General features: G+C 52.1%; 1 protein-coding gene across 6 annotated transcripts in view; it reads right to left on the bottom strand.

Annotated features, from left to right (window-relative positions):
• PRKAG2 (protein kinase AMP-activated non-catalytic subunit gamma 2) overlaps positions 1-14,868 on the bottom strand; it is a 280,396-nt gene that overhangs the window by 26,996 nt on the left and 238,532 nt on the right. The window lies entirely within an intron of this gene.

Below are 14,868 nucleotides of genomic sequence, written 5' to 3'. Positions count from 1 at the left end.
GTGAAAGCGCCGACTCCTAACCACTGGACCTCCAGGGAATTCCCCAAACTTCCGAGTTTGCGCTTTCCTATATGTGGTTATTAGTTCATTCAGAAATACTGAAGTTCTATCAAAGTACTTGAAATGAAAATTTGTTTTTCATATGTTCAATAACAAAACAACAAGCATTCCCCCTTCATTTCCCTGAGGTTGAGAAAGAGAAGGAATGAACGATGTAATATACTCCTACTTTTATATCTTCTTGAGACAGACGTTCACTGTGTGCCTATTATGGGCCGGGCCCTGTTCAGAGTAGTTCACATACAGTGTCTCCCTGAGCCCTCGGGACAAACACCCTCCGGGACACTGTGACAGGCAGCAGAGGTGATGATTTATTAAAAGCCAAAAGCTCAATGCTGAAAATGACCTCTAAATACAGACGGCAAATAACATATGGAAAATGGTTCAATTTTACTGATAATCAAAGAAATGAAAATTGAAGCAAATTTAAAGTACCATTTATAGCTGCTAAATAAGCCAGTATTTTTTCGTTATAGCGCCCGACACAAGTGCAGTTGTCAACCCACTGGTGGCTCCATGAATTGTTAGAATAGTTTTTGAGCCACAGCTTGTATCAAGAATCACAAAAATATTCACACTGTTTGTGTACTAGCCTTTTCTCTGTTAAATTACTTACTCACAAAAATTTCAGGAGTAGGATTCCTGAATCAGAGAGGTTCAATTATGTGGCATTATTTCTAACACTGAAAACTGGAGAAAGATCTGCCTCCAACAAAACTTGTTAAATGTTGGTATACCAGTGAGAAAAAAGCATCAAATAGTATAACTGTGAAGATTATGTTGAAGTAAAAAAAAAGGTCTATGGCAGTGAAAATGCAGACTGTAAAATTATGCATTATAATTATATAAAATGTATTTACACGGAAAAGATCAAAGAGAAACAAGCAAAAAAACTGAACTTCTATATGATGGAGTTGAGGCAGTGGAAGTGTATCTCTTAAGCTTTTTTTTTATTCTGTGGTACAGTTATCTTTTTTTACCAAGAAAGAAAAAGGTTATGTTCTCACCCACTATACTCCGAAACCCCTTGTTAACTTAATAGTGAAAAGAGAGGATTTTAGGAAACTAGAGCTTCACGTCAGAGTAGCAGTAATAACTCGACACCTGTTTCTGCCTTCACTGTGACTCATTTTTGCCTCTCTTTAGAATGACTTGTGTAGGTGCCTGGTTCACCTGCACCAGGGCAGAAGGACGGCTGGTGGGTGAGGTGGATTCTCATTAGTCATTTTCCACACTTGTCTTAGCCGAGTCCAGCACCGTCCTGAGTACGGCAGGGACTCCATCAATCTGTTGAACAAACTGGCAGGAAACTAGGAAGAGGAGGTGAGCAGAGCCAACCCAAGGGCACGAGAGCCAGACAGTAGCTAAATGGCATCCACAAACTGGTAAAATGGTGTCTGAACCACAGCTTGTATCAAGAATCACAAAAATATTCACACTGTTTGTGTAACTAAGTGGCATTCGGGGACGGTGTGCCGGTGTGAATGGTCTGTTTCTACCTTATGATGCTCTGGGAATCCTTGACTGTGGGCCTAGAAAATATTATAAAAGAATATGGGGGAAAGTCATGGATGAACGGATTCTGAAACACATTAAGTATCTGCTTAGCTTGTTTTTCTAACTCGCTGGAGGAGGCAGGGAGTGGGGGCACTTTTAAAACCACAAACTGCTTACTGTTTCCTCCAAAATAACAGATTTAGCAGAGAAAGCCAGTATTAAAGTCATTCATCAGGAGCATTCACGTAACCCTAAGTAACCACAGCTGTTGAAAAGCCACTCCGGAAAGTTCTGGTCTGGCCACGATGAAGTAGCTGAAAACAACCGCACGAGTTGGACAAAACATACAAATCCCCATTAGAAAGCGCTGGCGGGCAGCACACAGGCAGGATTCAGGGAACTACAATTCTTGAGAGAAAAGAAAGATATGAACTGAGCTACAAAATTCTGGAATTTTTCCAAAGGCATTTTCCAAATCATGTTCAAATAGGCGACTTTCAATAGAAAATCTGAATCTATCAAAAGCATCAGATAAAACCCAGGCAGGAAAAATACAAAGAAAACCACACCTAGCACATCGTAGGTAAGATGCTAAAAATCAAAAGCAAAGAGAAAACCAGCCAGAGGGAAGAAGAGACATTAACTTCCAAAGGAGCAGCAATCAGACCGATGGCAACACCAACAGAAGCAGGGCCTAACTTTAACACTCAGTGTAATGACCGTTCTTTCAGAAACAGAGAAAATCCTGCTTCCCCACGATAACTTCTCTAACCTGCTACCTACAAGCTCTTAAACAGCCCCTAAATGCTCCAAGTTAGTTACTAAAGGGGTTTCAAGGCCTCTGCACGCAAAACACAAGGAAATGCCCGCACAGCACTGACTCTCTCAGGTACCGAAGACGGACAGGCCAGGGACGCAGAGGGTGGGGTGGTGATGTGTGCTGACCTCAGGTCATCCTGAGGATACACTGCTGATGTCACGTGAGGGAAAAACCCAGGGAAGCAGCCGTCCAGCGGCAAAGGGGACATGAAGAGTTCAAGGTGAAAAGTGCCTTCACTTCCGCACAAGAAGGTATTAATAAAACAACCAGACGCTAAGGAAAATACTTGGAGTGAAGCAAAAAAGCCTCCAGTGGTTTCAGTGGGCGAAGCTGCGGGACCAACTGGACAGACCGACTTTTCGTCAGCTCAGGTCCTTAACCCTCTCTGAGCCTCGACATCCTCAGCTACAAGATGGGGCTAACAGCGCTTTCCTCACCAAGGGCATGTGTTTTTTGTTTTTGTTTTTTTCGTTTCTTGGCCACGCCGCACGGCTCGCAGGATCTCAGTTCCCCGACCAGGGGCTGAACCTGGGCGCTTGGCAGTGGAAGCGCTGAATCCTAAGCACTAGGCCACCAGGGAACTCCCGCAAGTGCGTGGACTCACCAGACTTGCTATGAAGAGCTAAAAAGAATAAGAGCTTTAATTTTCCACCCTCTACTGACAGACCAGAAGCAGAGAATGAGTTAGTTTTCATTTCAGCCACACAAACTGTTGACAGGTCCACACGTCATGGAGGGAGTCACAATTCCACCCTCCAGAGACCCGACAGGACTCCCTAAAGTGGACAAGATGTGCTCTCAGTACCTTAGCGGGGGACGTCTCAGCATCCCCAGATCAGCAGCCCTGCCTGCTGCTGTGGTTTCACTGCAGCCTCTGCAGTGACGAAACCTTCTAAACTTGGCTTTCTTGGCACCACATGCACGGAGTGTTCGAGGGGCAATTTAAAACTACGCTCGGGAAACTCCTCAATTACAGAAGGCACAGTGTGTCACCAACGAACCATCAACAGAGGCTGAAAGAGGACTGGCGCAGCCTACTTCTAAGGGAAAAACTCTAGGGGCCTTGAGTGCCTCTGAAAATTTCTTTCAACTGATAACGCAATTTGCTCAAACTGTTACCAATTAAAAATTTTATATTTTAATAGGATTTTCTTTTTTCTTTTTTCTAAATTTATTTATTTACTTTTGGCTGCACTGGGTCTTTGTTGCTGAGCGCGGGCTTTCTCTAGTTGCGGCGAGTGGGGGCTACTCTTCGTTGCGGTGCGTGGGCTTTTCACTGCGGTGGCTTCTCTTGTTGCGGAGCATGGGCTCTAGGTGCAAAGGCTTCAGTAGTTGTGGCTCATGGGCTCTAGAGCGCAGGCTCAGTAGTTGTGGCGCACGGGCTTAGTTGCTCCACGGCATGTGGGACCTTCCCAGACCAGGGCTCGAACCCATGTCCCCTGCATTGGCAGGCAGATTCCTAACCACTGTACCACCAGGGAAGCCCTTAATAGGATTTTCAAACAACCAAATGTGATAATCAGCTAAGTAAAGAGGAAAATAAAAGCCTAATATAAAAATGATTTTTTTTTTTTTTTTGCTGTACGCGGGCCTCTCACTGTTGCGGCCTCTCCCGTTGCAGAGCACAGGCTCCGGACGCACAGGCTCAGCGGCCATGGCTCACGGGCCCAGCCGCTCCACGGCATGTGGGATCTTCCCGGACCGGGGCACGAACCCGTGTCCCCTGGATCGGCAGGTGGACTCTCAACCACTGCGCCACCAGGGAAGCCCTATAAAAATGATTTTTAAAAAGGGTAAGCCGGCCTTAGTTGCGCTAAGAGATTCTGGCAATCTAAATGCCAAGCAGCACATCTGTGTTCCCCAAAAATGGGAATCTGATTCCTCTAATGCTTCCCTGCTTTCCATACACAGTTTTACCCTGATTCTCAATAATTAAATTAATTGTGTGGCTTTTAAAATTAATGCTGATGCGTAGCTAAAGCTCTTTAAAACTGTTCACTACAGTTTTTACATCAGAGCTCGTCAAATGGATTTCACAACACCTGACAGTGTCTCCCCTGAGCAAGGATGGGCCCAGCTTCTCAGGTTTGGTCTCCAAGACCCTCTGCGATGCAGCCCCAGCCTGACCCCCACCGTCCAGCAGACTCCTCAGTCCGTGAACTTATCTTCCGTTTTTTTGGCTGTGTCACAATGTTCCTTCTACTTCAAATGGACTTACCTTCTGCTCCACCTGTTAAAGCCCAGTTTGCCTGTAACTTCTAAGTCCTCAACACAACCTACCCACGTCACGCCCGGCCGAGTCGAATCCCTCCTCTACTCCCGCAGGACCTCATGCATCTCCTTCCTGGAGTTTCCCTCGTGGCTCCTTAGGTTTAAAAGTGGCAGAGAAACATTTCTGGCATCTCTTCCTCTTGAAAAGTTATTCTCAAACTACAGGGAGTATAAACTAGAAGGAAAATGAGCGAGGAGATGCCAGGACGAGAAGCAGGTGGAGCACGGTTCACGCTGACCAAGAGGAGGAGCCTCTTGGGGAGGGGCGCGGAGAGGAGCCCACTGATGCCCCCGACCCGGAAGACCCAAGACTGGAGGCTCCGGATGCTTGGGCAGGGGCAGGGCTGAAAACAAACAGGAAGATTGTTTCAAATCAGGTCATGACCAAAGCCACCCGCCATCACCATCAAAGGATTATTTTCCTGGAGAAACTGCTTCAGAAATAAACTACACAGAGGTGAACATTTGGGGGCTTCCAATGAAGAGGATGGTGGCCCAACACTCTTCAGTGAGACCCCCCAGGCAGAAGCTCCCCTGTGGTCGCCCCCCAGCTGCCGGTGCTCACTCTTAATTACGAGCCACTCGACACAACCCTGAACGTTGCAGCCGCATGACTTCTAGTTTTGAATGCGTCTCACTGGACGGGTTAAGAACAAAGAAGCTTCTAAGAAGCAGAACAGAAAAGTAACGAGAGAAGGAGACAGGATAAGAATATTAAAGGATCAATTCAGGGGGCCCAAGATCTCCCGACTGAAGTTCCAGAAGAAAGGAAACAGCAGGAAGAGAATCTCGGAACGAACAGCACAATGAACACGGACCGAGTGACACGTGTGGCAGGTCCAAAGGCCCATCGGGTGCCTGGCTCACAAGTGGAAAAGACCACAACCAGGCGCCCGGCGTGGAAGCACCAGAGATAGAGAGAAAACCCCCAAAAGCTTCCGAGGGGGTAAACCGCACATAAAAAGATGGAGATTAAAGAAGAGAGTAACCACGACAGCTGTCTCTTCAGCGACACTGGCAGCTAAAAGCAATGGGACGACGCCTTCGAAATTCTCAACCGACCTTGTGGAATCTACACACAGTCTGCAGATTGAGTGTAAGTAGCTAACTCTCATGCGTCTTTTCCTGGGACGTGTACGGACAGCGTTTGCACCCCCTGACCCCCCTGACGTTTGCACCCCCTGATGGAGCTGGATAGCGTTCGACGAGGCCACAAGGTTGGGATTAGTGTCCGTAGGAGAAAGACCAGAGCTCTCGTGCGCTCCAGGCAGCTGTCTGCAAGCCAGGAAGAGAGGCCTCGCCGGGAACTGACGCCACCCGGCACTTGGTCTTGGACTCTCAGCCTCCAGGGCTGGGGGAGAAATTCCTGTGAAGCCTGCCGGCCTGCGGGGTTTTGTTATGCAGCCCTAGTGCACTAGGGCCGGAAGCTCCTGGAGAAAGTGCTCCGCCAAAACAGAGAGAGTAAATCACGAAAGCAGAAAAGCATGTGTTCAAAAATCAGGAGAGGGTGGAGGCAATTCCCGCCATGAACCAGTGAAAGTCTCAGGTGACGGTGACGGGCAAGAAGACGCAGAGCCGCAGGCGTGGCTCCAAGTAGGGCTGGAAATGTGTGGGCCAAGTCCGGCTGCACAGGAAATCCTACTGAGAAGTGAGCCGGTGGGAAAAGCCTCAGGTGTTCAAAGAAAATAAAAAACGGAAGAATTCTAAGCTCCAGGAACAACGCTGAACTGTACAAATAGGAAATGTAACCACGTAAACCACTGGGCCCAGTGACACAGTCAAATGAATGAAAGCACCCCGGTACTGAGATAGTGACACCGGGTGTGAGGGGAGGAAGGAAGCCACACAAGGAACAAAGAACCCAGCTACCGAATTAGGGAGGAAAACGTGTCTAAAACTAATGAATCAAGGTCACGCGGCAGTGAACGCCAGATTTAACAGCTGAACTGTCGGTTCTGGGGAGTATGACAAGGGCGTTAAGGAACAGGGCTGACTGCTCTTTTCAGGTAAGCTTTTCTCGTACCACTTTTAAACTGTGTGACGCTTAAAACCACGGCCTGTGCTTCTGGGTTAACAGTCTGCTGGCTGTCGGCATCAGCAGGTCCCGCCCCGTGTGAGCGCCACAGTTCGGAGCCCCCAGCCTTATTCTCTCCTGCGACGCGCTCTAATTCCCACTGCTCTGGGGGGCAGCTACTTACTAATTGGGCCTAGGAATAATTCAGCTTACTGAGGAGTCCTTCTGGATATGGGTTATTATTCGCTCTCTCTCCTGGTTTCAAGTCATCTGTTAATTAGAGGACGCGGTCAACAAAGTCAGTATTCAAGTCATTGTTCCAGACGCTGCCGAGCTTAGAGTGAAGGATCTTAAGGCGCCCCAGCAGTGTCTTACCCAGAAAGCAGAGCCTGGCTCGCACGTGGTTTATTTGAGAACGTGGTCCCGGGGGCGGGAGTGACACAGGCTAGCAGGGGAGCCAGTGTCAGTGTGTGAAGGGTGGTGGAGCTGGCCGCAGGACAGGGGCCTGGCAGGGGCTCGACGGCACCGGGTGCGTCCTCCCCGAGCGTGCGAGGCAGGGGCGTTTCCCCACCTGCTCATCCCCGCTGGTTACGGAAGCGGAAGCGGAGGTGCCGCCCACCACGCCTGCAGGGCTGGCTGCAGTAGCAGGTGGCCCGGCCCACGAGAGGCACCCAGTACAGCTAAGAAACCTCGCTCCAGGCAGGCTGCGATTTCACTGACGTTCCCCGAAGGTCCACAGGCCAGCGGTTCACTGAGCTGCTGAGATACACTTCTGCATCTTCTCCATCAGGACAGGGCACGAGGCTCTGTCAACCGTCAAGATGAAACCCAGATTTGCCTTTCACGGTATCACCACATCTACGAACAGTCCCCAAAGGAAATCGGGTTCATCTCCCCGACTTTCTGGGGTCGGTTCATGATAGGTTTCCAGAGATTACTACTTTTATTACTTTATGAATAATTCATTCAAACACCTTACCTGGGAATGACACCACATTTCCCACCGTTTTCTGAGGACTCTTTTTTTTCCTCTCACCTGGAACCTCGGGCGTCAGGCCTCAGACCTGTTCTCCACCATTCTTCCACTCCCACTGAGAGCCTGGAAGTCTGCATCCTGATTAAACTAGGGATCAGAAAGCAAACAGGCACCTCCTACCATCCACACCTGTCCTGGGCTGTAACTTCTTCTAATCACCATTCACTGTACTCTTTCCGTTTTGAAGATCATTTTCCTTGATAAGGAAAAAGCACAAAACGGGCTGAAGAGTTTCCCTTCCTCTTTATCGGCACCTGCAGCATGAATCTCGAGCAACAGAGCGAACCCTTATCCTTCTTGCTTCGAAAGCAGGCGAGCACCTGCTTCCCGCTTGTGGATCTCGATTCTAACCCCGATTGAGAGGACCCTGGGCAGCCCCCTCCTAGTCATGCCCTTCTTCAACTTACTTATATGCTCGTCTTTCTATAGTTTCTACATGTGCTTCTAAAAACCCGCGTTTGGCAAACAGCCACTTATTTGGACACTTGCCTGTTTTCTCTTTCATTGGCACTATTAAAATCGTATCAATGGGAATGATTTGAACAATAAAACAAAGTAATAGTGGATTGTAACCCAATGGAAGCTATCTATCTATCTCCATAAACGTATGCCGACACAAATGACTGAATAAACAAGTGAAAGGAAGGAACACACGTCCTTTGCAGAAGAATTCCAACCAACCTGCGTAGCCCTCAACTCCCCACTCCTTACGTGTGGGCGGTGCAGAGTGACCTTCTCCTAAAGAGGACAGTATGGAAAAGAGGAACTTTACAGTAAAGAAACCTGATAGACACACCGCAGCCAGGTGACTGAGGTTAAGATCGACAGCGATAAGCGGTAAGCAGTTCTGATATGACGTGAGGAGCACTTTTCCTCTGTGGTCTTCCTTCCAAGGCCCATAATCCAAGTCTGGTCATGAGAAAAAAACATCCGACAAATTCCATGTGGGGGCATCCTACAGCACACCTGGCCAGCTCCTCAAAACTGTCGAGGTTCCCAAAAGCCAGGAAGTCTGAGAAGCTGTCACAGCAAAGGGGAGCCTGAGGGGACGTGACGACTAAATGTTAACAGTAACCTGGATGGGATCCTCGAGCAGAAAAATGACATCAGGAAAAGACACAGGGAAATCTAAACAAACTGTGAACTTCAGGCAATAACTATGTATCAGTACTGGTTCGTTAACTGTGACAAATGTGACCATACTAACGTCAGATGGCAAAAATGGAGCGAACTGGGTGTGGGGTATATGGGAACCATCTGTACTATCTTCACAACTCTTCTATCAAAATCTAAAAAAGTTTATGAAAAACGTTGTTAGCAGAATGTTGCTAGAAACACACACTCCCTCACACTGCCATGGTGAGGGAAGACCCATATGATTCTCGGTGCTCCCGTCGCCCCCCAGTCCTGGAAGTGAGGATTCCACTGGGCAGTTCTATTTACTTTGGAGCCTTCCATACCTCCTGAGAAGTTACCACTTAGAACCTGAAGGCACTAAACCATACCTATCAGTACTATCTGTGCTGCCAGACTTCCTCGGAAGGGACGGTATGTGTTCTCTACTCCGCCATTTACTAAACTACTGTCTCTCAGCCCCAGACCCTCCCTTCTGACTCTGCTTCGTGACACTGGGGCCCTGTGGACCACATCTCAAGTCTGCCATGGGCTCTACTGCAGCCTGACAGGAGGGAGGCCAGCGAGGACTGGAGGGCTAGGCTGAAGAAGGGCTGCTTCACCTGATGACCACCTGTATCGGTGTGCGAGGGCGGCCACAACAGAGCACCATGAACTAGGGGCACAAACAACAGGGACGGATCGTCTCACAGTCCCGGAGGCTGGAAGTCTGAGATCAGGGTGTCAGCAGGCCTGGTTCCTTTTCTGTGCAGAAAGATCTGTTCTAGGCTTCTCACCTGGCCGCTGGTGGTGTGCAGGCACGCCCTGACACCCCTGGGCTTGCACACGCATCACACTGATTTCTGCCTTCGTTGTCACCGGTACTCTCCCCGTATGCAGGATTCTGTGTCCACATCTCCCCTTTGTATAACGACGCCAATCACGGTGGACTACAGGACCGACGCCTTCGTGACTAATTACCTCTTAGTGGCCCTACGTCCAGGTAAGGTCACGTTCCGCAGCGCCTGGAGGTCAGGACACAGGACTGTGGGGAGAGGGCCCGGCCCGGCGCACATCCCGCCTGCTGGCCGCTCCACCTGCTTCCCTCCTGCAGCAGCAGCAGCAGCGGCTGAGTCCCGCCTGAGCGGCCTCCGCACGCTCTCCCCGCACCGCCTGCCGCCGAGGCACAGCCCCGGCCAGAGGCGGCCCCTCGGAAGGCGCCACAGGCTCTTCCTTCCCTCCCTGATGCCCCAGGGCAGCGGTTTTCGAGCCGCAGAGCGCTAGAACCAGAACCGCTGGAAGGACTCGGTAAGACACGACCACTGGGCCTCACCATGACTTTCGGTTTACTGGGTCTGAGGTGGCCTGACGGTCTGTGTGTCCTGGAAGTTCCTAGTGATGCTAAAGCTGCAGGTCTGAGAACGCTGCCTCAGAGGTCAGTACTTACCCTGTCAGTGACCCAGCTGACTTACGTCCAATGACCACTGGTTTACGCTAGTTTTCTGTTCAACGGCTGCTATGGCTTCTGTGTCCTGACCGGACCCCGACCGATACAGAAGCGCACGCACCAGGCAGGGTTCTGGGGACAGAGGGTTTGGGACCGGGCGCGTGTCTTTGGGCCTGAACACAGCGCTGAGCTCTGGGTCAGCGGGGACTCAGATCCCCAGCGATCCCGGGCAGGCAGCGGCATCGAGAGGGAACAAGCATCACCTGTGACCGTGGTGTCCCCGCCCCACTCCGCAGCCGCCAGAGGAGAGCAGGGGCCAGGCGCTGCTGCACTAGCTGTCACTGCAGCGACAGGAACGTGGGATCTGGTGTGGGCAGAGTCCTGCCAGGGGATGGGGCTCACATACCAGGGAAAGGACAAGCTCCGACTGGGGACTCTCGGTCACCGAGAACCTGGCAGCCTCTATGGCAGCCCCAAAACGCCCTTCTCTTGTAGCTACCAGGCTGACCTTTCCCAAATCCAACACAAAATGTAATGCTGCGGGACTCGGAGAGTCACCACCCCGAACTCACAGTCTCCCCGGTCTCTGACGTGAAAGCCGGGGCTCTGATTTGGAAGGAGTGCACCCCTGGAACCCAGCACGGCGACAGGGCTGGACTCGGACGACGCAGAGATTCCTGAACGCCAGAGCGACTCCGAGCCCCCCTTGGTGGTGAAAACGGCTGGCTGCGTGGTGTCAGAATTGCCTTTCTTTGCCTGGAAGCCCAGCAGCAAGTTTTCCTGGGCAGACGCCTTGCACGGGGTCGCTCGTTCTCCATTCTCCAGACAACCACAGCTGCCTCTGCGGCCCCGAGACCTGTGACTGGGGACAGACTCCAGCCTGCCCCCGAGAGGGGGCCTCACACATGGAAACAACGATAAAGCTCCGCTATTTCATATCTGCAGAAACCTGGGAAGTAAGTGTGGGAATAGCTTCTAATAATATTAGACCAAGGAGAGGGAATTGAACGCTGGATACGGTAGGGTTTATTGACACAGGTGGATTTACCAGAAATGTGGATTTAACGTTTAGTGCATGCCACTGGGAACGGCTCTGAAGCTTTCTGAGTTGACTGCCTTGAAATGCAGGGCATTGCCGAGTGCATGTTTGAGGAGGCCAAGATGCCAGAACTTCGGAGGCCTAACGAGGAAGAGTGAACCCACAGGCTCAGGGAGACTTCAGCACATGCGGCCTGCACACCCAGCCCTCAGCTACCTTCCCCCAAAGGGCCCCGAGGTCACAGCCTCCCCAGGTTTTTGAGAAATGTCTGCGTGCGGGGACCCCTACCCCCTGAGAAGCTGCGTGCTGGCTGCGCTCTGCAGGGGGCAGCACCATGATGGCCTCACTGATGCCAGTGTGGTGGCAGGTCCTGAGGGAGCAGGGCAGGCTCGTGGCCAGGGGTGAGAATGTTCTGATTCGCAGACGGTTTGGTCGTGGCTAACCAGTTACAGCAACCCTAGGAGTGAGACAGATGCATGGCCCTCTAAAGTGCTCCTGATCTACGTAACAAGAAAAATTCTCAGTCCAGGGGCCAAAACCCCAACCTGAGTCATCAACATGGAGTCTTGTCCTCTCACCGTTTCCAGACCTGAGCCGCTCTCAGACCCAGAGCCCCACTCTCAGGGGCGCGGGGTCCCCCGAGGACAGTGCCCCGCCCAGGACGTGCCGTTCCTCCCGTCCCACTTCCTAGGATGACTGAGCACTGGGGAAAAGGAGACGCAGACTCTCCAGGGTGACCGGATGCTGGCTCTGAGTGGACGCCAATTCCTAGAACCCCAAGTGCCACCATGGCCACTGGTCAAAGGGGGGGGCTTACAGTCAGTCAGGTGACAGACGGAGTCTCAGCCAAGGTCAAGTCCAAGGAGCTCACAGGGCTGCAGGCCACACTGTGGTTACCCGCTCAGTCCTGAGTATGTCATTGGGATCCCTACACTGGCTCTCGGACCCACGGGGCGAGAGATACCGTGCCGAGGAGGCCTAGGGAGGACGCCCCTGAAGCTACCAGGTTGGCAAGCCAAGCGCAGCAGACCACCCCTGGGGAAGTGCGCGGACGGGGAGGCTGACCGTCACACCCCAGGGAAGCTGCCCATCTGGCTGTGACCGCATCTCCCAGAGTGACTGGATTCCTGTAACTCCAGATGCAGCATCGCAGGGCCCTGCAGCCGTCGGCCGCGCACGCTTTTTCTCTGTGCCAACGTACAAGGACCCCGAGAAGCAGTCTGCCTTGACATTGCATGGCACACCCTCACCTCTGGCTCTCTGACTGCACACAGTCTGCAGGGATGCTGACCACCCCACAGGCCTCACGTCACACGGTCCCGTGACATCGATGACACAGTGCTGACGGGTCTGATGGGCAGGAAGTGGCAATGCTTTAGACGCCTCGGTGTGACATCGGCCAGCCAGCCAGTGGCTGGGGTCAGGGTGAGGGAGGCCACAGCCTGGAGCGTTGGAGAGACCCCCATGCCACTCAGGCTGCTGCCCGCACCCCTGCCACCCTTGGCAGGTCTCCGCAAGCGGCACACACCGTGTCTGAGCGCTGCTCTGACACGGTCAGAGTAAGTCTTCACAGGGGCCCAGGGCAAGACACAGCTCTGCAGCAGGGCAGGCCCCTCGTCCACCCGGGCCTGGGGCCCCCTGCGAGGCCGAGCTGGGGACGCCGAATGAGGCCCCCATCAGGCACCAGCAGGAGACTCACTGGGTTTTTGGAACAAACAAACAAAGAGCAAAAGGCGATGCCTTCGTCTGCAGGTAATTATTTTCCTCTTGAGAAACAGTTCCTGGCTTACTACGGGGTCCTGGTCGGGAAGGAACAACTCGGCTGAGATGCCGAGTGACCGTGCAAGCCAAGCGGGCGGCGTCTGCCCCGTCCAGCCTGAGCACCGGGCGCCCCGCGACACTGGGTGAGGGAGCCGGTGGGAGTTGGGCATCACCCCCTCTCTCAGTCACACCGCAGTCGGGGCTCCGGACGACCGCCGACGCCGAGGGAGAAGCAGGCGGGCCAAGGGGGAGGGACGCGACTCTAGGACGTGCGCTGGGTTCCGGGGCACCAGGACCAAGGCGCCATCTCTCACACCGACGCGAGACTCAGCGACAGGACCCTGGGGCGCGTCACAGCCCCACCTGCGGGAGGCCCACGGGCCTCGCAGAGGCCGAGCTGGAGGCTGAGGGCGCGGCCGCCTGGGGCGAGCGGCCCTTCTCTCCCTCTCTTCTCCATTGTCTGTGACCCCGTTTTCAGTTCACCTGTGAACAGCTGACTCTGGTTCCCAGACCAGCTGTGTCTGACACTCTGGGCCCTCAGGGTAACTTGGTCAGAACATAAGTGTTGCTCTGCAACCTGCTTTTTTTTAACTTAAAAATAAATACATTAGGGGACGTCCCCGGTGGCGCAGTGGATAAGAATCCACCTGCCAATGCAGGGGACATGGGTTCGAGCCCTGGTCCAGGAAGATCCCACACGCCGCAGAGCAACTAAGCCTGTGTGCCACAACTACTGAGCCCGCGCTCTGGAGCCCGCGAGCCACAACTACTGAGCCCACGTGCCGCAACTACTGAGCCCACGTGCCGCAACTACTGAAGTCCACGCGCCTAGAGCCCGTGCTCTGTAGCAAGAGAAGCCACCGCAATGAGAAGCCCGCGCACCACAACGAAGAGCAGCCCCCACTCGCGGCAACTAGAGAAAGCCCGTGCACAGCAATGAAGACCCAACACAGCCAAAAATAAATTAAAAATTAAATCTTAAAAAACAAACACATTCTCCACGAACGTTTTTTCCGCCCTCCTCGGTGGCTCCATGCTGTCCTATCACACGCGCACACAGGGAGCCGTCTAGGCCACGACCCCGCCCAGAGGACGGTCACCTGGTCTCGGGGACGGGCTGTGTCTCCCCTGCTCGCCTCCCTCGTTCTCGAGACATGTCCACGACCACCACTGCTGTCTGTGTCTAGACAACAGTCGACTCAGCCCTTTCAAACACATCTTTAACTTTGCTGTAACCAGTGCCAACCCCCCCCCCCCCCATTTCCATGGTAACCAATTTTAGCTCCTTTAAAGCTTAGAGCCTCAAGGATTCGTGACTTCCAGGAGACAGGCACATGCAGCTTCTATTAATTAGGGAAGTGAGAGTCACTGGATTAGTGACCTCCGATGATCCATAAAGCATCACATTTTTCATGTCTTACTCACTCTGGCTAAATTCTAAATTCAGAAAAGAGTTAATTTTACAACACGGGAAAAGCTGAACAGGAGTGAAAGCAGGTGCAGGGCGTACGTGCTGTCATGTGCTTTTCTGTCGGTGGAAAGCGACAGTCAGGACTTTGGAGGGTGGAGCGAGGGTGAGACGGGCTGGTCTACTTCTTTATTTGGGGAATTCAGAATTTCTCGTTACTTTACTACTGGAAGTCTGTAGTTACCGTGGTAGAGAATATTTCCTGTAACACTGCACCTGGATGCCTCTCTGTCCTCTTTGTGTCAAAGAAATCAGAGTTGTAGAAGGGACCTTGAAGGTTACCTGGTCCGAGGTGAATTTAGCAAAGTCATAGCATTTTAGGCCAGTTTATAAAAAAAAAAA

Source organism: Phocoena sinus, chromosome 9 (assembly GCF_008692025.1).
Source record: "Phocoena sinus isolate mPhoSin1 chromosome 9, mPhoSin1.pri, whole genome shotgun sequence".
Lineage (NCBI taxonomy): Eukaryota > Metazoa > Chordata > Mammalia > Artiodactyla > Phocoenidae > Phocoena > Phocoena sinus.
Note: the sequence above shows the minus strand (reverse complement) of the source record. Positions and strands in the feature narration are given on the sequence as shown.